Here is a 26,244-nt window from a genome sequence, read left to right as displayed (position 1 = left end):
CTTAATAGGTGCACAAAGATGGCGGACCTGGGGGCCTTCATTAAGCCCCCAGGCAGCGATAGCAACCATCGCCCCCAGTGACGGAACGAGGGGTAGGCAGAGTGGGTGGTCGTCTAGGGCAATTAGAAGAAAAAAAAAGCAATGTTCTTCTCTTACATTTTTTAACCTTTCAATGTTTTCCTTCACATAAAATGTAGTGCCCGTGATTGGTAGCGACAGGGTACAATTAAATTAATGATTGTCCATCCGACAGATATACTGTTGAACTCAGGAACCAAGGGTAATGTGGGGGTGCATTCTTGGGCACTAAGAGAGATTGTCCCTTTCCTCTTCAGCTATAAGATGGCTTAGGCCCAGTTCACACTGAGTTTTTTTGGCGCTGATTTTGATGTGGAAACCGCATCAGAATCAGCGACAAAAAACGTCAGAAACCGCCTCCCTTAGATTTCAATGGGAGGTGGTGGAGGTGTTTTTAGAAGCTCGCTGGAAAAAAAGCAGCATGTCCTTTCTTGCCGCGGTCCCGCATCTAACCTTCCATTGAAATTTAATGGGAGGCAGAAAAAGTGTTTTTCGCCAATGGCACTCAACGCCTGCGGGCGAAAATTGCAGCGAAAAACGCAGCGAAAACCGCAGCAAGAAAGTGCAGGCAGGTCAAAATCTGCCTCCAAATCCCTGAAGGATTTTGAAGTAGATTTTTTTCTGCCTATAAAAAACTTTGTGTGAACAGGGTCTAAGAGATATAAACCAACATTTGAAAGAATAATCTGATTGTTATAGAGCAGTATAGTATCTGAAAACTCCCCTATGTAGAAGTGGCATCTTGACCCAAAGGCTATGTTCATACGCTTACTAAAAATGTCTGAAAATACGGAGCTGTTTTCAAGGGAAAACAATCCATGATTTTCAGACTTTTTTTAACAACTCGCGTTTTGCGCTGTTTTTTGCGGCGTTTTTTAAGGCCGTTTTTGGAGCTGCTTTTCTATAGAGTCAATGAAAAACGGCTCAAAAAACAGCTCAAGAAGCGACGTTTTTGAAAATGAGGCATAAAAAAACACCCTGTCAGGACATTCGATTTTTCAGCCGTTTTTCGGGAAGTTTACTACCCAAAAACGGCTGAAAACACTACGTGTGCACATACCCTAATACAAAGCAGCGATGGGGTTTCCTCATTTTGTGAGCCCTAGGAGATTTTTTGTGCTCTCTCATACATGTGCACACGGACATTTATAGCTATATGTATTTTCTGTGCCAGAGATTAACACTACAGTATTATTATAAACCTGCATTGTCACATGAGGAACACAGATGTCCCCAATTAACTGGAATGATGGGAGTATGATCATGGGTGCTGCTGTAACATCCAGCGATTCTCCGCACTGCATTGGAATTGACATTATGGCTTTTTGTAATTATCTCTTAGCTTAAGGCCCTTAGCATTGCCAGTCTTAAAAATGTTTAACCTGGGCCAAAGCCCTCCACCTGCTGGGATAATAGGACGACTTCTAACACCGCAAAGCAGGACACGTCTATGTTGAGATGTCTAGTGTGCATTAAAATGAAATATGATTCCTCCTTCAATGAGAAGCTGTCATTAATGTAGTAGGAGGAAGCAGGGGAGTTACAGGGAGTCATTTTTTTTCTAATGCCACAGGATTCCTGAAAGTATTTTTTTTTTCTAATTTATATGCAAATAATCATTAGATAAATCCACAAACATAATAGATGTAAGAATATACATTATTATGTGCCTAAGGCCTCATGCACACGTATCTTTACGGCAAGGTGTCCGTGTCATAGAAAGGCTTCGCAAAAGATAGAACATGTCCTATTTTTTGCTTTTTACTGACCGTGCTCCCATACTTTACACGGAAGCACGGCCTGCAAATGTGGGTGGCTTTCCGCGGCCGTTAGCGGCCGGCCGTGCCCGTAATAATTGACCGTGATCACGGGCACGATCATGTGCAGAGGAGGGGGCCTTACTGTTCAGTAACCAAAAGTTAACAAAAAATGAAGGAAATAATATTAGCTGCTTATTAGTATTTTAAATGGACACAAATTTCTTCTTCGTTTTTTTTTTCTTACATTATCTCTACTTGTCGCCTCCAGGGGATCATGTGATTGATTCATTTGATACACCCACCTGGCTCCTGTTAACAGGTTCACACATTGCATTTTATATTGGCTTTTTAACTTCATTTTGAAAGTATAAAAACAATTTTTTTTTATTTATTTGCTATATATTCTGTATATAGTATATGTATAAAAAAAAAACTTTGCATATACATACTACATATACTATATACATAGTATATGTAAAGTCATAATCAGATGGTGGGCCGAGGCATTACTTTTAGGCCTCATTTACACGAGCGTAATATACGCGCGTGCGACGCGCGTGCTTTTCACGCGTGTCGTACGCACCTATATTACTCTATGGGGCAGTGCAGACGATGCGTGAATTTTGCGCAGCGCCAGTGCGTTGCGTAAAACTCACGACATGTTCTATAATCGTGCGTTTTTCACGCATCACACACCCATTGAAGTCAATGGGTGCGTGAAAACCACGCATGCCGCACGGAAGCACTTCCGTGCGAACTGCGTGATTCGCGCAAGAGCTGTCATAAGGATGAATGTAAACAGAAAAGCACCACAGGCTTTTCTGTTTACAAACATCCAAACGGAGTGTCAAATTAGAGATGAGCGCACCGAACTTCACTGGGTTCGGCCGAAAATTTTCCGGTACGCGACGTCGGGAGACAGTCACTGTCCACGGTGCTGAAAGAGTTAAACTGGTTCAGCACCATGGACAGTGACTTCCAATCACAATATACATGTACGTGTAAAAAAAAACAGAAGTTCTGACTTACCGATAACTCCCGGGTTCTTCCTCCAGTCTGACCTCCCGGGATGACAATTCAGTCCAAGTGACAGCTGCAGCCAACTACAGGCCAAGCACAGGCTGCAGCCAATCACAGGCTGCAGCAGTCACTTGGACTGCCGCGTCATCCTGGGAGGTGGGGCCGGATGACAAGAGAGGGACGCGTCACCAAGGCAACGGCCGGGAGACCGGACTGGAGGAAGCAGGAAGTTCATGGTAAGTATGAACGTCTTTTTTTTATTCACAGATTGGTGTATATTTTGATCGGAATTCACTGTCAAGGGTGCTGAAAGAGTTACTGCCGATCAGTTAGCTCTTTCAGCACCCTGGACAGTGACGGACGTCGACTGGCCTCATCTCTATGATGGCGGCTGCGCGAAAATCATGCAGCCGCGCATCATACACGGATGACACACGGAGCTGTCAAGTGCCATTTGCGCGCGCAACACGCTGCGTTTTTTGCGCGCGCAAAACGCACACGCTCGTGTAAATCAGGCCTTAGTCTTGGACGCAGGATACCTCTGACAAAATTAATTCATACAAATAAGCTCACAGATTTGTAGTAAAAATAAATGTTAGGTGTCTGTACAGACAAAGGATGCTAATATAATAATACATGCTCATTGCATTATTTACGTTGTGATGATTTAGAATAACAGCCATTATAATAGCCCAAGGATGCATTTATATTTCAGCTGGTTGTCACTGGAAACAGTCAACAAGCTTATCGAGCAGCACACCCCTTAGGGTAGGAACACACACAGCGTATTCAGGGCGGATACACTGCGTCAAGCTTTTCGGGCGTAAATTCCTCTGCGTCAATTATCGCACATAATTAACCCCTCCCTCTGATGTCCACTCCGGCCTCCCTGGATGACGTTGCAGGCAATGTGACCGCTGCAGACTGTGATTGACTGCAGTGGTCACTTGGCCTGCTTCATCATCCAGGGAGGTCGGACTGGAGAAGAAGCAGGGAACTCTGGGTAAGTATAAATTTATTTTTATTTTTTCTTACTTGCGATTTTTGCGGCAGAATCACTGTGAATCACAAATATCGCAACACACCACTTTGTTGCGGGTTTAGGCACCCTATTGAATACAATGGGAAAACCTGCAACTGAAGAGCTGCGATTCGCAGCATTAATTGACATGCTGCGGTTGAAGAAACTGCACCGCAGGTCAATTTATGTGCGTTTTTTTCAGTGGCATTTTCCACAGTGTGGGGATGAGAGTTGTTGAAATCTCACCCACACTGCTGCTACTATAATACGCTGTGGATTTTCCGCAATTAATCCCTTGCGGAAAAGCCACAGTGTTTATGCCGTATGTGTTCCTACCCTAGAAGCTTAGATGAGTGACTATTATGCTGCGGGGCAGTCAGTTTTTCCTTCATCAGATTTCTGTATAGTGTCTGGTGTAAGGCTGACAACCAGAATGAACATCACTACCGCTAGCTCTGTGCATACATTGAGCCAGCAAAGAATACTGGGAAAGTTAGGGCATATTCACACGTGGCGGAATTGCTGTGGAATTACGCTACGGACAGTCCGCACTGGAAATCCGCAGCGGACAGTCTGTCCATTGGTTTCCACACCTTTTTAGTTATCTTCGTGCAGACGTTGCAGACAACTCCGCTGCGGACCATAGGCTGCGGTGCGGAATTTGGTGTCCGCAGCATACACTGGCTGTTGTGGACTTGATGCGTACTTGTGGCGGAATATCTCCATTGACTTCAATGGAGTTGCAAAATTCTGCAATGAAATCCGCAGATGTTATGTGTGGTGCGTTGCGGATTGCTTTTGCGACCAGGATATTTCATCATTCTGGCTGGACCTATGTGTTTCGAGGTCTATGCAGATTATGTGCGGCACTGATGCGGACAGTGTCTGCAGAAATACGCCACGTGTGACCATGCCCTGAAGCTCTTGAGTCTGTGAAACGGTGAATGCCGCTCTGGTTTATAATTCTGTCTGCAACTCAGAAACACTACAAGATAAATAATGTATATACAATGTTACTCAATTGTATACATATTAGGCTCAGTTCACATCTGCGTTGAACTCTTCTTTAGGAGCCTCCGTTGCAGATTCTGGAAAAAATTACGGAAGAATACTTGCTGCACTATTTTTTCTGCTATTGTGACGAACACCATGATGGAAACATAACAGAACCCATTGATGTCACTGGGGTTCATCAGGAGCTATTGGTGTTCGTGGTGTTAGATTAGTCATACCCTACGACGGAACAGAAAAAAAGGATTTCTTAGCGCCAATGTGAAGATGGTGGTCAAAAGGGAACATAGGCTTTAAGAATCTGGGCTTTTTTAAGTTTAGTATTTTTGTGACTTTATACTTTTCAGCAGGCTAATAATAAAATAAAAAGTGAAGTAACTTTGCAAATCAGTCTTGTTTTAAAGTATCCTATGTTTTTTAGTCTCCAGTTTCTATGCAGACCTAGATAGTTACCAACCACAAACAAACCCTATGTAGTCTAATCCGGCATTCATATTCCCTTCCATCTGTTCCTTAATTCTTTCTAACATACATTCGGTCGGACAGATCTCAAGTATTATGACTGCAGGATCAGACTACACATGGATGGTTTGTAGTCTGTTACTTTGGAGACACATAGGTCTGCATGGAAGGTATAGACACAAAATGGTTAGAAGTTGCAATTTTTAAAGCATTGAAGCCCTAAAAAAATGGTTGCAAAACTGTACAAAAACATTGAGACTATGACCACACATTTCTTCTTTACCCATGATCTCTTCCAAGCTCTCAAGTATATTGTGTAATTAATTGGATATAGCCATAATACAGATGAACAGATGAGTCCGCCGTGGGACTGCTTCCTTCTAGTCATTGTATTTTATATAGAAGGGAAGCATTTATTGCTTCAAATATTCACCTCTTTGTCTTCTTTGACTACCATGGTATAAATTACCTTCTCTTTTGTCCAACTTTATGTCCACTAATTTTTTATTAACAGGTTATTGTTGCTTTACAAAATGCCAGTATTTGCCCATTTCTCAAGTGTCAATCCGATGTTAATAATTAAAGCGACCCTCCAGTCCCCACAAAAAAAAATAATGATAGTTGAATGAATTTTGACGTACCTGGTGTCCATCCCATTGGTTCTTCTCTCTCCGTTGCCTCATTCTCGGTTCGCAATGACTTCCATCCACCATGGCCACCACTGTCTCAGACTTGCATAAAGAGAGTAGTGTGCATGTCTGAGACATGCCCCCTCCTCCTTCCCTGCCCTATAATGGACCAGCGCTGATGATGTCAGCTCTGGTCCATCACTACTGACACTTCAGAGGGCAGTGGAGGAGGGGGCATAGCTCAGATATGGACACTTCCCTCCTTATGCAAGTCTGAGACAGCGGTGGCCATGATGGATGGAAGACAATGGGGATCAAGAACGAGGCAACGAGGAGAGAAGAACTAACAGGATGAACACCAGGTAAGTTCAAGTTCATTCTTCTATCGTTAGTTTTTTTTCTTGTGGGGACTGAAGGGTCCCTTTAAGTAAAGGCAAAATCTGTTTTCTTCATCATAAACTTCAGATTTTCTACATAAGAATAAATTTGACCAATATATGTTCCTTTAATATTTTACAGTCCCATCTTCCCATTCTCCTGCTGATATTGTTATCTAAATGTATAGCTGTGTTAGACTGAGATAAAGTATGATGTTTCAAGGTTGCACTGTACGTTATTTAGGGATTTTAGCCTTTGCCAATATCATTGATGCCCAACTGGGTCTTATATGATACTCAAGTACGATATATAACCTGAGGCTCTTGTCAGAATGGCAGCAGCAAAGAAATCTCCTTTGGTAATGCCATGTGAATCATAGTTAGAATGTTAATCTTCCTATTAGAATTGTGAGGTGATTATATTGCTATAGTTAAGGATTGTTTCTTTTTTTCTTTTGCTGTATAATTCTTTCTGTTCTTTATCTATATTTCATGTTTTACAAGTACTTATATATGTTATGTTATCATATTGATTCAAATAATATTACCTTACAATATTGCCTATGCATAAAAAAAAAAGGGCACCGAAAAATTAAGTAAAAATTACACACTTTTATACATGTGGGGGTCTATAAAATGCCAGGGGACACTTTAAGGATACGTTTATTTGTGTTTGTGAAAGCATCGGGGGGAAAAATGTGGCGAGAAAGAAAGGAGTCTAAAGCCTCATGCACACAGTCATAGTAATAGGGCACCTATATGACGCATGGGTCATTTTTTGTACATCCATATGCCTTCAAATTTGTACAGAAGCTTACACATGTTTTTTCTATGTATTCCTTATAAGTCTGGTAGAAAAACAAATTTATGGCATGCTCCATCAGAATCCGTGTGTACAGAGTTTTTCTACCCTAGATGTATTGCTTATAGTGGAGAATAGCATCATACATACCCAAGCCAATGGTAAATTGAATGGCGGAAGACCTACCGTATAGAAGATGCCTCACTGTGATACTTGGCCCACATATTGCTCCACGTGGCAATTTACAGGCTCTGTGAATACAGCCTAAGGCCTTGTACACACAGTGCAGTTTCAGTACAGTTCTTGCATATTCGTTTTTTTTAACCACAACTGGGGGAAAAAATCCATGATTGTCATGTAATCATTTTTCACTCATGGCTGCATATTATATGATTTTTTAGCATGCATTATTATGTCTCTATGTGACAGATACGATTCTGGAATAGGTGCAGAGGTGCAAATCCTTGCCAAAATAACAATCTTCATCATTTTTACCAATGCTGATCTGCAGAGTGGCAGAGAAGTCATTGTGAGAATATTTCATCCATCGTCTCAATCAACCTGCTAGACCTCTTTCTGCCTGTTGCCACTGAAAGCATTAATGTGGAATCCATCATCTGATACTGCAGGTAATCTTCTCCGGAGGTCAGCCCTCCCACTGACGATTCCTAATCATTTCAACACACATTGTGTGAACTGGGGGGATTTCAGACTTGGATGCTGTCCCTTTGGCTATAAAGTGATGGTAAGGTATTCGCAGCGCTGTGACATTTATCGAATGTAATAGGATTATGTAAAGGTTATGGTGTCCTGTTTACCAGACCAGATATACAGCATGGAAGCTCATTGTTTGAGTACATGAACTGACAGCTTCTCTTTGTAATTACATGAGGATTAGAAAATAATGGACAAGAAGTATGTTCACACGCAGTGTTTTCAGGTGTATTTCGGAGCGTAAACGGCTCAATATACGCTTTGAAAAACGCTAGCTAAACGCCTACAAGCATCTGCCCCTTGAATTCAATGGGGAAAATGGCATTTAGTTCAGACAGGGTTTTTTTTTTCCGACGCTGTTTTAAAAAACAGTGCGTAGAAAGACGTCCAGTAAAAAGAAGCATGTGGGTATATTCACACGGCCTATTTTCAGCCATTTTTCGGGCCGTAAATGCCCCAAAAAATGGCTGAAAATATGGAGGCTGAACGCCTCCAAACTTCTGCCCATTGATTTCAATGGGAAAAACGGCGGTTCATTCTGACGGAGCGTCAAAATACTCATCAAAAAACGCTTGATGCTTAAAAAACGGCTGAAAATCAGAGGCTATTTTCCCTTGAAAACAGCTCCGTATTTTACAGCCGTTTTTTGTTTAGCATGTGAACATACCCTGTCACTTCTTGAGGCATTTTTGGAGCTGTTTTTCATTGTGTCAATGGAAAAACAGCTCTAAAAACGGCTCAAAAAAACGCCTCAAACAACGTTTTCGGGTATGTTCACACGGGCCATTTTCAGCAATTTTTCGGGCCGTAAACGCCTTGAAAAATGTCTAAAAATGTGGGATCTGAACGCCTACTAACATCTGCCCATTGATTTTAATGGGAAAAACGGTCGTAAAAAAACGTACGTAAAAAATGCTGCAAAAAACGCAAGTTGCTTAAAAAATTGCTGACAATCAGGGGACATCCACATTTTTGGTTTTTTTCAACGGAACTGTGTGGCCGTTCCCCCAAAAAGAGACCAGGTCCTATTCCTGTCCATTTTTTGCGGATCAGTCTCAGCCGTTCTATTCATTTGGTCCGTTAAAACAACAGACTGCACACGGAATCTGTGCACCACCATCTGTGTAGTCCGCGCCTCACGGATCCGTGATTCGCGGCTGTATATTTGGCAGCGTGGGTTTGAGGCCTTATATGTCATGGAGCAGGAGGGTCACGCGCTGAGCCCGCTCAACACACCGCAGCTGTCAGCTGTGTATTATGGCTGACACGCTGCTCTAAAAGCCAGGAACAGTGATCGTGCGGTTCCAGGCCGTTTAACTAGTTAAATTCCGCGGTCAATAATGACCGCGGCATTTAAACCGTTAGGAGGAGGGGCAGCCCCCTACGACAGCCCAGTGGCCACCTGCAGCGCGTTCAGGGGGCGCCGATGGTTGTCATGGCAGCGCGGGGGCCTAATAAAGGCCCCCAGGGCTGCCTTCTGTCTGCCTCTGCTTAGCCATGCCTCCGGCATTGCTTAGCAGAAGCCTGTAAAAATGACAATATACTAACGATCGCTGGTTCAAGTTCCCTAGGGGGACTAATAAAATGTGTAAAAGAAAGTTAAATACATTTTTAAAAAGTGTAAAAAAAAAACAACACAAAAATATTAGAAGTTCAAAAAACCCCCCTTTTGCCATTTTTCCTCAAGCAAAAAGTAAAAAATAAAAAAATTGGTATCCGTAAAAGTCTGATCTATTACAATATACCATTATTTAACTCGCACAGTGAACGGCCTAAAAATAAAATAATTAAAAACACCCGAATCATGGCTTTTTGGTCACCTTAGTGCTGAAAAAAATGAAATAAAAAGTGATCAAAAAACCGTATGTACTAAAATACGGTACCAATAAAAACTACAGCTCGTCTCGCAAAATATAAGCCCTCACACCGATCAATCGACGGAAAAATAAAAAAGTTATGGCTCTCAGAATGTGGTGAAACAGAACAATTTTTTTATTAACAAATAGTTTTTTTCTTTGTAAAAGTAGTAAAATATAAAAAAATCTATATAAATTTGGTATCACCGTAATCGTATTGAGATGCAGAATAAAGTTCAGTTGTCGTTTTTACCACACGGTGAAAGCCGTTAAAACAAAACCCAAGCAACAATGGAGGAATTTTGTTTTTTTCCAATTCCACCCCACAAATAATTGTTTTTACGTTTCCCAGTACATTATATGGTACTTTAAATGGTGCAAATCTAAGCTACAGCTTCTCCCGCTAAAAATAAGCCTTCTTACCACTCTATTGATGGAAAAATAAAAACGTTATGGCTCTTGGAAGGCGGGGAGTGGAAAAGTAAAACAGAAAATGGCTGGGTCGTTAAAGGGTTAACAGATAGCACCAGTGGCGGATCCTCATATGGGCGTTTCGGGCGGCCGCCCGGGGCCCAAGGCTGCACGGGGGCCCATAACTGCCCAAACCGTACACAAGTGAAAAAAAACTCTCCAGGGCTGCTGCCGGCCGCATTCTAGCGGTCATCGGTCCCACGTGCTGCTGATGAAGAGGAGGGGGGGAGGATGTGCAGGGGGAGTCATTTGCGGCCAGGGAACAGGGGCACAGCACATCAGCTGTAGAGAGCAGACTGTCAGAGATTGTGATTGGCAGGTGCTGGAGTCTCCCTGACAGTCTGCTCCTCTGTGCTGCTGTGCACTGTCCCTCCTGTCTAAATCTCCAGCAGCTGCCTGATAACGGCAAAACTGAAACTAGAGGGTGAAGGACCTGTGGTGACGTCACAGTCACATGATTAAGGTCCTGGAGGCTGCCAGAGACAAGCACCGCAGAGGAAGAGACTGGTAAGTAAGTGTGTGTGTGTGTGTGTGTGTGTGTGTGTGTGTGTGTCATAATGTAAGTCTATATAGTGTGTGCTGTGTATATAGTGTGTGCTGTGTATATAGTGTGTGCTGTGTATATAGTCTATATAGTGTGTGCTGTGTATATAGTGTTTGATGTGTATATAGTGTGTGCTGTGTACATAGTGTGTGCTGTGTATATAGTGTGTGCTGTGTATATAGTGTGTGCTGTGTATATAGTGTGTGCTGTGTATATAGTCTATATAGTGTGTGCTGTGTATATAGTGTGTGCTGTGTATATAGTCTATATAGTGTGTGCTGTGTATATAGTGTTTGCTGTGTATATAGTGTGTGCTGTGTATATAGTGTGTGCTGTGTATATAGTGTGTGCTGTGTATATAGTCTATATAGTGTGTGCTGTGTATATAGTGTGTGCTGTGTATATAGTGTGTGCTTTGTTTATAGTGTCTATAATGTAAGTCTATATAGTGTGTGCGTGTAGTGTGTGTGGTTTGAATATATAGTGTGTGCTGTGTATATAGTGTGTGCTGTGTATATAGTGTGTGCTGTGTATATAGTCTATATAGTGTGTGCTGTGTATATAGTCTATATAGTGTGTGCTGTGTATATAGTCTATATAGTGTGTGCTGTGTATATAGTGTGTGCTGTGTTTATAGTGTCTATAATGTAAGTCTATATAGTGTGTGCGTGTAGTGTGTGTGGTTTGAATATATAGTGTGTGGTGTTAGTGTGAATTGTATATAGGGTGTTTAATCTCACATTTTTTGTGTGTGAAATTATTTCCCACCCATAGAGCCCTCTGCAGTAAGTCAGATGCTCAGAACCCCCCCCCCCCCCCCCCCGGAAGTATAATCTCCCCCATGGAGCCCTCGGTAGTTATTATACTGCAGGGGGGGGGTCAGAGCGTTTGATTGACTGTTGAGGGTTCTATAGGGGAATAACGCCTTCCCCCCCTGAGCCATAAGGGCGGATTTACACGAACGTGTAATACATCCGTGCAACGTGCGTGCTTTTTACGCGTGTCGTACGGACCTATGTAAGTCTATGGGGCGTGTGTCCGCTGCGTAAAACTCACGACATGTCCTATATTTCTGCGTTTTTTGTGCATCACGCACCCATTGAAGTCAATGGGTGCGTGAATCACGCATGCCACACGGAGGCACCTCCGTGGGACGTGCGTGATTTGCTCAACAGCAGTAAAACTATGATTGCAAACAGAAAAGCACCAGGTGCTACAAACATACAGAGTGTCATAATGATGGCGGCTACGTGAAAGGCACGCAGCCGCGCATCATATGGTGATGACACACGGAGCTGTTAAGTGTCTTTTGCGCGCACAAAATGCCGCATTTTTTACGTGCGCAAAACGCACACGCTCGTGTAAATCCGCCCTAAGTGTCAGACGCTTAGACCCTCCCATAGGCACTCAGCAGTCAGTCAGATGCACTGGGGAGGGGTGTCTGACTGCTTAAAGGGTAACTAACTAATTTTTTTTTAAAAATGACATGTCATAGTGACATGTCAAATGTTCTAATCGGTGGGGGTCCGGGCACTGAGACCCCACCAATCGCTGAAACAAAGTGGAAGAAGCGATCAGGTGAGTGAGGAGCCACTTTGTTTCTGATCGTCTTTCCTCTGATAGCCGAGCATGCGGTGTATGGGCACAACGGAAAGTCTATGAGTCCGTACACCGCGCCGAGGAAAGACAATCAGAAATTAAGTGGAACAGCGCTCACCCGAGCACTCCTGCTGCTTTGTTTTAGTGATCGGTGGTGGTCTCAATGCTGGGACCCCCATCGATCAAAACTTCTGACATATCACTCTCACTATGACACGCCAAATGTTTTTTAAAAGTTTAGTTACCTCTTGGTGACTGAATTTATTGGTTTGAGTTAATGTATGGGCCTGGGTCTTAATTTGCTTAGGGGTCTGGGGTATAAGACAATTTATGGTGTTTATGTCTGAATTTTTATGTTGCTATAGATGCTGAAAATGGCTACAGAATCAAGGGGAAAAGATTTCTCATCAGGAAACTCTGCAGTCATCAGGAGAAGTCGCCATAGCGGTCTGTGTCAGATGGAGAAGAAAAGAGAACGACCCATCAGTGAAGACATCTCCTGTGAGTCATTGCATTTATCTGTCACCTCTCCTGACATGTCTGTTATCGGAAATCCTTGTATTCCACATAAAGTCTTTGTGTACCCAGGACTAATAGACAAATGCGTGTTACCATTCCCCTTGTCAGGAGGATGTGTCCCTACACAGTGTGATACTGTCAGCGATGGTTGGAGACTGTCAATATGTAGGGACACAGCCCTTTGACAAGGGGAATCGTAGCACTCATTTGTCAATGCTCACACAGAAAGGTGGTGTTTAATATAGACATGACGTGGCAGGGCGGTGGTGGAGAAGGGGGCCCAAGCTTGAGGAACAGCCCAGGGCCCATGGTTTACTTAATCCGCCACTGGATAGCACACTCACCCATTCATTTATATGGGGCCATGCACACTTCCGTTATTTTAGCGGGTCCGTGTGTCCGTTCCGTTAAAAATAGAACATGTCCTACACTTGCCTGTTGTTCAGTGTCCAGTGTTCAGTGAGAGCCTTCATCAGCCGCAATTACAAATAGGGCTGGCGGTTCAGAAGATCCTGGTAGTGGTCTGGGTTTAGGGAGGGAGAGCCGATTGGATTGAAGCAGTTCAACAATTCTGGAAGCCATGAAGATGCGAGCATCGCAGTGCTACCATAGGCCCCGATATCCACAATTATACATCTGTAGTTTCTCTCAGCCAAGGCTAACAGCACTACAGAGAAAAACTGCTTATAATTATAGTATTGGGACAGTGAGTGAGGCGGCTTCCTTACCCAAAAGTGCTTTCCGTAAAGCAACCCAATGCAGTTTGGAAACTGTATGGAATCCAGATTGCCGTCACAATTTTGAGCCAGTCTTCTGCCGTTGGCTGTTACATCACCGTCTCCCAGAGTAGATTCCAGATTGCCTCGCAGGTCACCCGGATAATCCGCAAGATGGTGGTGCTCCCAGAGCAGGAACTCAAAGTGGAGAGACGCAAAGGAGTTCCCTGTTGCCAGGAATCTGAGAAAGTAAAAAAAAAAAAAAGACACGGAGAGGATTTTTCAATGGGGGCATTCACGTTTATGCTAGCTCTATCAGGGTGACATGGCAGGATTTTATAAATGGGGCATTCACGTTTATGCTAGCTCTATCAGGGTGACATGGCAGGATTTTAGAAAGGGGGCATTTACGTTTATGCTAGCTCTATCAGGGTGACGGTGGGATTTTGCAAAGGGGGCATTTATGGCTAGCTCTATCGGGGGCATTATGTGTTCTTACCTTAAGGGGACGATCAGTCGTTGTTCAGGAGAAATGTAGCGCCTCATATATGTGTCCTGGAAAGTAATTCCGGGACGCACGGCCTCCAGCAGACAATCCAACGTGTTGATGGACATAAGGCAGAAATTTTCTCATTTTTCAGGGTGCAGCCGCAGGTCACAGTAGAAGGTATGGAAATGCCCTTTAAAAGCCCGTTGGTAAACAATGGGATAAGCTCAATAACATCTCCTCCCCCTCGGTTCTTCTGCAAGCATAGCAGATTGCTGTCCCAAGAACTAAGAAATAACTCAGGCTAAAAGGACATGGTCCACAGGTTTGGAGCACATCTTTTCTGTCAAAAAGTTGCAAGAAACTAAAGCAAACCAAGCAGAGGAATCTCAAACTATTCTCTATGCTCTAAAAGCTACAGAAAATAGTGCTATAAAGATCATGTGAACATCCTATGGGTGTTCCCTGTGACATGTTCAGCTCAATTTTACTTCCATTAGTTTTTTTGTGGACCGTTTAAAACGGACGACATATGGAAGCACAACGGACGTAAAAACCGGAGCAACGGAACGGATACGGAGTGAAAACGGAAACCATACAGATGTCACAATAGACACACGGATCCGTTTTTACGGACGTGAAAACGGTGAAGGATGTGTGCATGAGGTCTTATAAACAGAGTACGACATGGATCAGAGGAGATCTAGCTATATATCAAACTAAGCAGAATCCTTGATGTCCTGCTTATGTCCTGACAGACCCCCCACCCCCACGTGCTTGATTCTTGAACCCCTTTTAAATACAGCTGTGCAGTGTATGAATTAAACTACTTATAGCCTATTAAGAGGATTTTGAAGCGCGAAGCAGACTGCTGTGCAGTGTCAAACATTGTTCCTCCACATTGTGTTCACGAGGAGGAGGGGGAGATTTATTGCTGAGCAGTACATTTGGCGTCTCGCTCGCGCTGACAAGTAGGAGAATCCGGTCCCAACCTGCTATAATAACACAATGTACTAGTACTACACACAAGACGTGGTGCGCGGGGGCTGGGAAGGCTCACTAACCGGGAACTTCAGGAGAGATCATCACGCAGGCACATACTTCTCCTTCCTCTAACCAACACAACATGCACGTGCGCAGCTCTTCAGGAAAAAAAAATAGTAATCACGGACACGTTCTTTTTATTCCGGACACAACGGACAGTTACCGGATCCGTACTCATCTGCAAGTCATCCACATATATGGCACACTGTCCTCAAATACGGTCCGCAGTGCATCCATAGTGCATTCGTATTTACAGATCCACAAAAAAAGAAGGCTACAAATTATGTCACCAACATGTCCTAACCCCTTGAAAAGGTCACATGATCACACAGACGCCATTTTCTTGGGGAACCCCCTGCCGTCACATAGTAACGCTTACGGAATTATAGATGACTATGGATGTACATCCATAGCCGATCCGCAATTTTGCATGTGTCTATAGACTTTTATTGGCGAGTCCGTGCTGCAATTGCACACAGGAATAGGACATGTTCTATATCTTGCGGATCATATCTACGGCACGGACACACATCCTTAAATATACGGAAAGGTGTCAGTTACTTTTAAAAATAAATAGGTCCGCAGATTATAAAAACTAGAGTCGGGTGCATGGGGCCTAAAAGTCAGGTATGTGAGTTGTGACTTCATAGCGGATCTTGAAAATTGTGATTTTCTTCTAAATCATTCTCTTTCTAACACCTTCTGCTAAATTTCCTCCCCATTAATAAAATTCCTATAACTTTATTAGTCCCTTTTTCTTTATATATGTCGTAATAATATTATTTACTCTATATATGTTCTTAAGTGTAATTTAACAATTTAACATCCCCTCTAAACAAATTACCAATAATGTCATATTTATCATATAAGAAGAAGAGCAAACACACCAAATATAGTTTCAAGCTGGTAAAACAGTGGATAGCTGTATTTAAAGTGTAGCTTTGTCTGATGGTAAAGCCATTGTCTGTTTGTTTTATGTCCCGTATGTTTTCCAGAAAATAAAAATTTTAAATGCATACCTTTGGATATGTCCTCTATACATGGTCAAGGTCAACAAACTGCTGATCAGCTCTAGTGCCACAGTAAAGGCCCTTTTACACCAGCCAAATGCTCGTTCTCGATAATTGCCTTTTATAAATGGGGCAACAAACAGCCGATGAATGAGCAAACGCTGGTTCATCGGCTGATTGCATCTTTTAAATGCCTAAACTATTATCGTTGTCGGCAGCACCTCTCCCTGCGTAAACAGAGAGACAAGTTGCCGCCATGATAATAATGTATGGGGACGAACTATTGGAGCAACGAGCACTTGTTCCCATAATTGCTCCTTGCGAAGCAGTCTCTGATCGGCGCTCATTTAGACAGCCTATGTCAAGCCGTGTAATACCACTTTTAGGTCCTTGGAGACAGAATCTTATCAACATCCATATTATAAAAATAGAGCATGTTTTGTTCTCAGTTACCTCCATAGTACTAATATACTTTGGGAAAACCCCTTTACCTGACTTAAAATCTGGTTTCTGGCTGTTCAGTCAGTTAAACGGTCATTTGTAAAATTAGTTGTCCACTTATCAATCCAAAATGGTAAGATGATCACAGCATGTCCCGCAGCTTAGACCGGCAGCGATCAACTGTAATCTGTTGTGGAACCCAACAGAAAGTGTTCAATACCCTGCAGAGCCCCTACAGGAGAAATGAAGCATTACTGGGTCCTCAGGAAATAGAGAGGGGTTTTTGTAGCTGCTCTGCTCTGGCAAATAGATGAGGGTCCTAACCCATGAAACCCCTCTATAACCCAAAACTACCTAGAAGGGTATTTGAAAATTGTTTTTCTAAAACCTCGAATACATCTACATTTGAGGCTCTGAGATTACCAGGGACAATACTGCAGCATGCTGCTCTATTGTTTCCGGTAAAACCATGGACACCCAGATGGAAAGCCAGAGGAAACCATTACCCTCTACCTACTTCCAGGAGAGTGTTCTTCACTTGGGTAAATGTTGTGACGGGGTTTTTTCTCATTATGGAAAGGATTCTGCGATCATCCACCACTGTCGTCTTCCGTGGACGTCCAGGCCTTTTAGAGTTCACAAGATCACCGGTGCGCTCTTTTTTTCAAGAATGTACCAAACTGTTGATTTGGCCACTCCTAACATTTGTGCCATCTCTCTGATGGATTTTGTTATTTTTTTCAGCCTAACGATGGTCTGTTTCACTTGCATTGAGAGCTCCTTTGACCTCATGTTGTGGGTTTACAGCGACAGCTTTCAAATGCAAATGCCACACCTGGAATTAACTCCAGACTTTTTACCTGCTTATTTGATGATGGATTAATGGGGGAATAGCCCATGCAGCCCATTAAATAGCTTTTGAGATAATTGTCCAATTACCTTTGGTCCCTTAAAAAAGTGGCAGCTACATATTTAAAGAGCTGTAATTTCTAAACCCTTCCTCAAATTAGGATTTGAATACCCTCAAATTAAAGCTGAGTGTCTGCACGTATTTATTATATAACTGTATATTCAATATGTTTTGGTAAACATCTAAAACATATAATTCTGGACCTAACTGTAGGTAATAAGCTTTTTTTTTTTTTTTTTGTGGTAGTGATGTCAGTCTTAACTGCACCTCTCCCTCATAGTGTAACTAGGGTCCCAAATGCCAAGGAAGAAGTACAGGTAATATGTGAGAGACTAAGATCAATGTATTGAACTTTTTAATTTGTAAACATAAGTTGTTATTATTATCACAGCAATTTTTAATCTGTAAAAAATATAAGAAAGGAACCAACACTGAGTTAGAAAACTAAACCAAATAACGTTAAAACAGTAAGGCAACTCTGCGGAATAGATTGAGAACGCTTGTTCAACTGATGAATATTTCATTGCTCCCTGTGGAAGTCTTTTCTTCATGCTGCATTTCTGAGTTATACAATATTAACCGTAGAGATAAAATAAGGCCCTTATTATCTGGTAACCAATATAAAACCAAGCTTGTCACCTTTGGTGGGTTATACTGTGTGTGTGTGTGTGTGTGTGTGTGTGTGTGTGTGTGTGTGTGTGTGTGTGTGTGTGTGTGTGTATATATATGTATGCATGCATATACATATATATATATATATATATTTATACACAAAAAATTAGAAAGCAGAAGTTGAACACTGATCTAGTATCCAAACAAAATATGAAATTAACAAAAAATGGCAGCAGTCTGGTGGTTTACTGTAAAAGAGAATGGACTTTATTCACCTCTGCAGCGCTTCAACCCATATCACTGGGACCTTCCTCAAGTATTTCTCAAACCTTGAGAAAGGCCCCATTAAGTTGGGCTGAAATGTTGCAGAGGCTATTAGTCTCTTTTCTTTTTCACTAAACCATCGGAGCGCTGACATTTTTGTATATTATACTGTACTGTGTACTGGCAGTTGTGCAGCATTTTTTCAAAGTAAGAATGCATTAAAGAATAGAAGTAAGTTTTTATTTTTGTTTTATCAATTAACAAAATACAAATTGAATGAACAGAAGAGAAATCTAAATTTAAATCAATATTTAGTGTGGCCACCCTTTGCCTTCAAAACAGCATCAACTCTTCTTGGTACAATTGTGATGGCATCTCTGAAATGGCAGGTCTTGTGGGGTATTCCCGGTATGCAGTGGTTAGTACCTACAAAAAGTGGTCTAAGGAAGATCAAATAATGAACTGGCCACAGGGTCATGGACACCTAAGACTCATTGATGCATGTAGGGAGCGAAGACTGTTGTCCAATCCCACAGAAACAATAGCACAAATTGCTGACTAAGTTAATACTGGCTATGATAGAGAGTTGTCAGAATACACAGTGCATCACAGCTTGCTACGTTTGGGGCAGCATAGCTACAGACTCTGGGCTCTGGCTGGGCCATTCCAAAACTTTGACCTTCTTCTGGTGAAGCCATTCTTTTGTTGATTTGGAGGGATGCTTGGGGTCGTTGCCGTGCTGAAAGGTGAAATTCCTCTTCATCTTCAGTTTTTTAGCAGATGCCTGCAGGTTTTGTGCCAATATTGATTGATATTTGGAACTGTTCATAATTCCCTACACCTTGACTAAAGCTCAAGTTCCAGCTGCAGAAAAACGGCCCCAACGCATAATTCTGCCTCTGCCATGCTTCACTGTGGGTATGGCGTTCTTTTGGTGATGTGCAGTTTTTCTCTTTGCGCCAAACATACCTTTTGGAATTATGGCCAAAAAGTTAAACCTTGGTCTCATCAGACCATAACACGTTTTCCCACATGCTTTTGGCAGACTTGATGTAGGTATTTGCAAAACATAGCCGGGCTTGGATGTTTAACTTTGTTAGAAGTCTTGCCACCCTACCCCAGAGCCCAGACATATGAAGAATACGGAAGATTGTTGTCACATGCACTACACAACCAGTACCTGCCAGAAAGTCTTGCAGCTCCATTAATGTTGCTGTAGAGCTCTTGGTAGCCTCCCGGACCAATTTTCGTCTTCCCTTTTCATCAAGTTTTGTAGGACGTCCAGTTTTTGGTAATGTCACTGTTGTGCCAAATGTAATCCACTTCTTGATGACCGTCTTCACTGTGTTCCATGGTATATCTAATGCCTTGGAAATTCTTTGTCACCCTTCTCCTGACTGAGGCCTTTCAACAATCAGATCGCTTTGATGTGTTGTAAGCTCTTTGCGGACAATGGCTTTGCTGTCACATGCAACAAAGAAAACCTCAGGAAAATCCAAATAGGACAGCTGAACTTTATATGGGGTTACTCAGAATCACTTGAAATAATGGCATCTGTGTACTGACTACTATTTCACATGAGTTTAAATGTGATTGGCTAATTCTGAACACAACCACATCCCCAATTATAAGAGGGTGTTCACAATTATGCAACCAAATTATTGTAGTTTTGTTATTTTTATTAAATTATTTCAGTTTGTTTTTCAATAGAATTGTATAGATTACAGGTAAAATTAAAGGTGGAAAACGTTTTAACAGGGGTGTGTAGACTTTGTATATCCACTGTATGTGACTGTTACTTTGACATGTTCCACTTACCTAAACATTATTGCAGACGAAGTACACTACTTCAAAGTAATGATATTCCCAAATGGCAGTGCCCTCTTTCAGCATAATAATGTGCCCTGCCACACTGCAAAAATTGGTTCAGGAATGGTTCTTGACAGTGTTGAAGTGTTCACTTGGCTTCCGAATTCCTCAGATCTTAATCTGATCGAGCATCTGTGGGATGTGTTGGAAATACAAGTCTCATCAATAAAGGCCCTGCTTTGCACTTTACAGGATTTAAAGAATTGCTATCATGTTAGTGCCTGATACCACAGGGCACCTTCAGACATCTTGTGAAGTCCATGCCTCGATGGGTCAGAGCTGTTCTGACGGCACTAGCGGGACCTACACAATATTAGGTAGGTGGTTTTAATGTTCTGACTGAACGGTGTATACTATGTATACCTACATGAAAGAAAATTCTAGATATGCAGTAACGTGAAAAAGAAAATGAAAATATAAAGGTTATGATTTTATAAATTAACCACTTGCGGACCACCCATTGACTGTAAACTTCTGGGCTGTTCTCAATTAACCCTGAAGGGCCATTCCAGGACGTCCTGCAGATATGCACTGTTTGCTGCTCTGTAGCGGCATTTAGCTCCATGATACAGCTGTCTCGAGACAGCTGACATCAGGGAGCTCTGCCCAGAGACCAATCGGTGAGTTCTCTGGCCATGTGATCATTGTGACAACTGTTATTATTATTATTTCTATCTACCTATCTCCTTATCTATATCTTTCGTATCATATAAATTCATGTATTGTACAGTTTTAGGCTGGGGCTTCACGGCGACTTTGGCCGCAACACTGGTCGCATGCACAAAGATGGCTTTGGAACCAGCTTTAGAAAATTTGCTCTCCAAAAGCCAGTTTGCGCACCATTCATTGTAAGCTCAGCCTTGCGCCCAGCGTGTAAGACATACACACATATTTGGTATTGTTAAAGTCGGCAGAATTTGCCAAATATGTATTTAGGTGTGTTTACCCAGTGTTTACCCAGATGTAAAAAAAGTATAATATATCTATTATTTTTTTTATACAATATGGAAACCCAACATATTCTAAGAAAAAACAGACCAAATACATGTAAGTTGGATGAGTAATAGAGGAACAATTTGCTTTTAAATTGGCACATGGCTAAAACGTAAAAATGGACCTGGTCATGAAGGGGGGTAAAGCCTCTGGTCGGGAAGTGGTTAAGGCATTTAGTTATTGTATGTATCAATGACATATTTTCACAGTGGCAGACACCTACAACAGCGGGCCCCTGTGCAAGAACAGTATATCAGCCCCATGTTTTCTAATTGATCAATAGATGACAGCTGGTGCTAGCCATAGACCACCTTGTTCATGTCTCTTCAGAGGGCATATAAACATCATAGAAGGGTGTCTCCTACTCAGGACCCAATTCATGTAGCTCTCGTTCTGGCGGACCAAGTCTGACCATGTAATACATGGTTGGTGAGTCATTTCAATGGGCGGCATGTAATACTATATTTCCCCTGCATTGGCCACTATTGAGAACATGTATGGTTAACCACTGCTTTCCCTGGTGACTACAGCTGATTGCTGTGAGTTTCTGAAGCCAGACCCGTGGTGGTCAGCTGATCGCATGTCCGGCTTCAATTTAAAAAGTGGTTGTCTTGATAAGACAGTCCTATCCTTCATGACCTTCTCTTAGCACAAAATTGTAATAGCAATATTGGTGATGGTAACGGAACTTGTTGTGACAAGTCATTCCTTGTTTCTTTGAATAACTTGACTTAAGGTCATCAATGCCATTTAATGTTTTTCAGTTTTCGGGTAGTACAAAGCTAAAGATCACTAATTTATATAGCAGATGTTCAAAGAAGTTCTATTTATGTTGTCTCCGCAGCTGTATAATAGAAATGTTGGCTGCATCATTGTAGTTTCCATGGTTTCATTTTAATGTTTTAATTCCACTGAAGATATATGGCTACATAGAGACAACCAAAGCAGTTAAAACTTCAATCTGCAGAATTTTTCATTTATACAGGCATAACACAACAAGAAGACGATTATATGGAAAATGGGGAATGATAAATAATGGAAGTATTGAGGCTCATGATAGGAAATGAAATGATCCAGAGAACCAACTCTGTAAGCAGTGTGTGGGGAGTTCGGAGTCACAGTAGGGGGCAATATATATATGCATTGGTTGGTAACATTAGGGATATAAGAGAGGATGAGCATCTTGGGTCCAAAACCTTAGTATAAAGCTCATATAAACTTCATATATGATAAAGGATGAAATTGAATAGCAATTAATTCATCTCCCATGCAAGATAAACTCATAGTATATGCTTCCAGCCTAGAATGGGCTAATTTTCATCGCTAGTTCAGAGATCAGCCATTAAGAACAGTTGCCCTCAACTTCACCCCATGACTTCCAATCCCCATTTCCCGAAATGCACATTCAATATTGTAATGGTGCTCCACATCTGGAAGCTATTGCTCAGATCATAGATCATAGATAGCTTCTGTGAATAAGCTGGAAGCAATATATTCCCTGCTGCTGCCATGCTGAATCCTAAGTCATGATGAAATACTTCTCTTGAGATCATCGGAGCAGCAGAGTCATTCACAATCTGTTCAAAAGGCAGACATAATGTAAGCTAACATAAGACTACTATGTGTCAACCGGAATTAAACAAGGATCAGCATTTATCTATTTTTAACTACATGAATATAAACACGTTTTTTACATTGTTTTTCATTAGTTTGGGTTTGTGGTTAATCAGTGTATTGTTACTGTATTGTTATTTTAGGTAGAACATAAAAAGTTGATTGTAATCTTATACAAGACTATTACTTTATTCATACACAAAGGCGCTATATGTTTGGAAGCACTGGGCTACATTAGAATCCCTCTCACTATCACTGTTATGCTTCATGCTTACAAATTACATTGCATTCTTTATGAATAATTGAATAATTTGGAGAACAAAAAAAGAGCATGCCCTAGCTAAAGAAATAATGCGGGAATAAAAAAAGATACATGCAAGAAAACGGAAAAGTGAAACACAAAATAAAAATAGAGTCCTCTTATAGAACTAGGGCCACCATCAGGGCAGTACACATGGTACTGCTGTTAGGGGCCTAGACAAATGAGGGGCCTAAACTCATCTGTGGGCTGCCACCAACCTACCCATCAGTGGCTGAATAGGAGATATTTGGGAGAAGTTTCACTTAAAATATTAAAAGGGCACTAGTTAAGCGATAACGATGGGCAAACCTGATTCACAACACAGTGCCCTTCATTTCACATAAGTGTAAATGCAAAGTCCTACATTAGTATTCTGTTCCTCCTTCTAGATGGACCAACTAAGTATATGATATTGAATTGAGAAGCTGCATAAAGATCATATCATTCTTCATTTCAAAATCAGTAGGTCGCTGTGCTTGAGAAGTATAACAGTCTCCCTCAGATGCCCACCATATACAATAGAGTATACGATGGAGGTTGTTGGACATAAAAAGGTATTTAGGAAACCTTACCATTTACCTATATGGGGCCCGGATATGGCGACTATGCTAACCTGGGGTGGATTTTCCACAGATGTACCAAAAACGAAACCATAAAATGTGATACAGATAAAAGTACAGTACACATTTACTGTAGGCCTCACGCACACGGTAGAGTCATGTGTACAAAGCCTGTAGAGTGACACACAGAGCCCCTACAAGTCCATACCACAGAGCCATATGCACTGTGTGCCCCCGTATAATCCTTCCATACTACACCATATAACATAGATGTTCACCCTAGAAATAATGCTTGTAGAAGAGCTTACCTACGTAATAGTGCATCCAAATGGAACATGCAACAATTTTTTTCTGTCAGATTCCATTTTTATGTCTATGCATGATATCTGAGGCATTTGGAGGTACAGTAGGACTTTATAGACTTGTATGGGTGCCGTATTATGACTGTACAACTCGGAGGTTGTATGGAGCTGTAACAAAGCAATGTACATGAAACATAATAGTGATAGATATAGTTTACTGTACCTGCATGGACTGAAAACAATCTTGGAAATCAATGACCTTACTAAGAGAGAATTGGGGAAGGGGTTGAATCTAGTTTTCAAATGCATTCATGTAATACTAGTAAATTATATAACTCCTACTGTTCCAAAAACAATCACAAAATTATACTAGTAGCTCCCATACTCCTATATAGAAGAAGGTTTTTGTACTGTATTAGGGGACTACTTAAATCAACCAAGGCTTTAAGATAAATTTCACATTCTTATTGGTTACCCGGAGCATCTTATAGTCTGCTGCAGTCGTTCTGTAAATAGAACTTAAGACTATAGACTCTTAGGGTATGTTTACACGCAGTGTTTTCAGGCAAATTTCAGGGCATAAATGTTTCTGAAACGCCGACAAACAACTTCCCATTTTAATGAATGGGAAAAACGGCGTTTAGTTCAGACGGGGCGTGTTTATACGCTGCTGATTTAAAAAAACGTTGCGTAAAAAGGAGCATGTCACTTCTTGAGCTGTTTTTGGAGCTGTTTTTCATAGTGTCAACTGAAAAACAGCACCATAAACGACTAAATAAAATAAAGCCTCAAAAAACTTTTTCTTCTTCAAAAATAGCTATAAATCTGAGGCTGTTTTCCCTTGAAAACAACGCCGTAAATTTCAGACATGTTTTTCTTGTGCGTGTGAACATACCCGTAGAATTTTATACCCTATTGATGGATCGGCATGGACACCCACAGTTTTTTTTATATTTTTGTATTGCTCCTGCAACTAAGGCCTCATGCACACTTCCGTTGTCCGTCGTATGGCCGCTAATGACGGATCCGTGAAACACGGACTGCACACGGATGGTTTCCGTGTGCAGTCCTTTGTTTCAATGGACCAAATGAATGAAATGGCTGAGACTGTTCCATCAAAAATTATTAGGAGTAGGACCTGTCCTATTTTTGTCAGAACGGCCAAACGGTTCCGTTAAAACAACAGAAGTGTGCATGGCCCCATTGAAATGTATATGTCAGGGTGCTATCCGTTAAAAAAACGGATAGCACACTGAAGAAGAAAATAACTGAAGTGGGCATGAGGCCTAATGGGAGTGATTCAGTTCATAACAATATATGTGGGGTTCACTATTTAATCAATATATTCTGCAATGGTTATCGATCATATTTTTATTTTCTTTGATCTCTGTGAACACATCACTTATTAACTGAGGTGAGAAGAACAATTGTTGAAAGTGTTTAATTCTCTTGCCATTTTACTAAAGACTTAGGGACTCAAATTTAACATAAGGATTCAATAAAAAAAAATTCTACATTCTCTATCCACTTTTCCATAGACATAAGCAGGAAACCCAGGATGATTAATGTTTAGGAAAATATTCCTACTTACCCTAGGTAATACAAGTATGTCTCTTGTAATGATAAAATCTACCAAGAGATTGTGGAACTGTCACTGATATTTAACATCACTTCCAATGTTTAATATAACAGGACAGCATTATTTCTCTCTGACAAATTTTTGACCAGGAACCCCAAATACTTACTAATTGAGTCCTTGACGTCTGACATCTCTCGAAACCATTAGTTGAAAGAGTTTTTTTAATTATTGGATAATAGATGAATAGAGTTCCTAAACATGGCAATGATCCCAAGGACTCTAAAAGGACTTCAGAAAATACTTTAGCTACATTTGTATGTACTTGGCACAGTAGAACTTTGTATAAATTGTTGCCATTTGCGTTTTCAAGCTTTACTTAAATCTAACTTCTTGGCGATTTAAGTAAAGTAAAAAAAAAGTACATGGAAATTTATGTCTAAAAAATGTTTTCTAATAATTATTTAGTAAATATATTTTCCTCTTAAATAAATCACACAACCAATAATACAGAATACTCTAACTAGATTTTAAAAAAAATGCAACCAAATGGATAAAACCCAAATGTTGTTTTCCTGCTATGTTCATTTCTGTAGCAAGCGTGAACAAGATCTCATCTTACTACACTACCTAGTTGTATTTTCTAACTTTGCCTGTTTAGTTCTTGGAAGATATTATTTAT

Source organism: Rhinoderma darwinii, chromosome 10, assembly GCF_050947455.1.
Source record: "Rhinoderma darwinii isolate aRhiDar2 chromosome 10, aRhiDar2.hap1, whole genome shotgun sequence".
In the NCBI taxonomy this organism is placed as follows: domain Eukaryota; kingdom Metazoa; phylum Chordata; class Amphibia; order Anura; family Rhinodermatidae; genus Rhinoderma; species Rhinoderma darwinii.
This window is presented reverse-complemented; position numbering follows the sequence as displayed.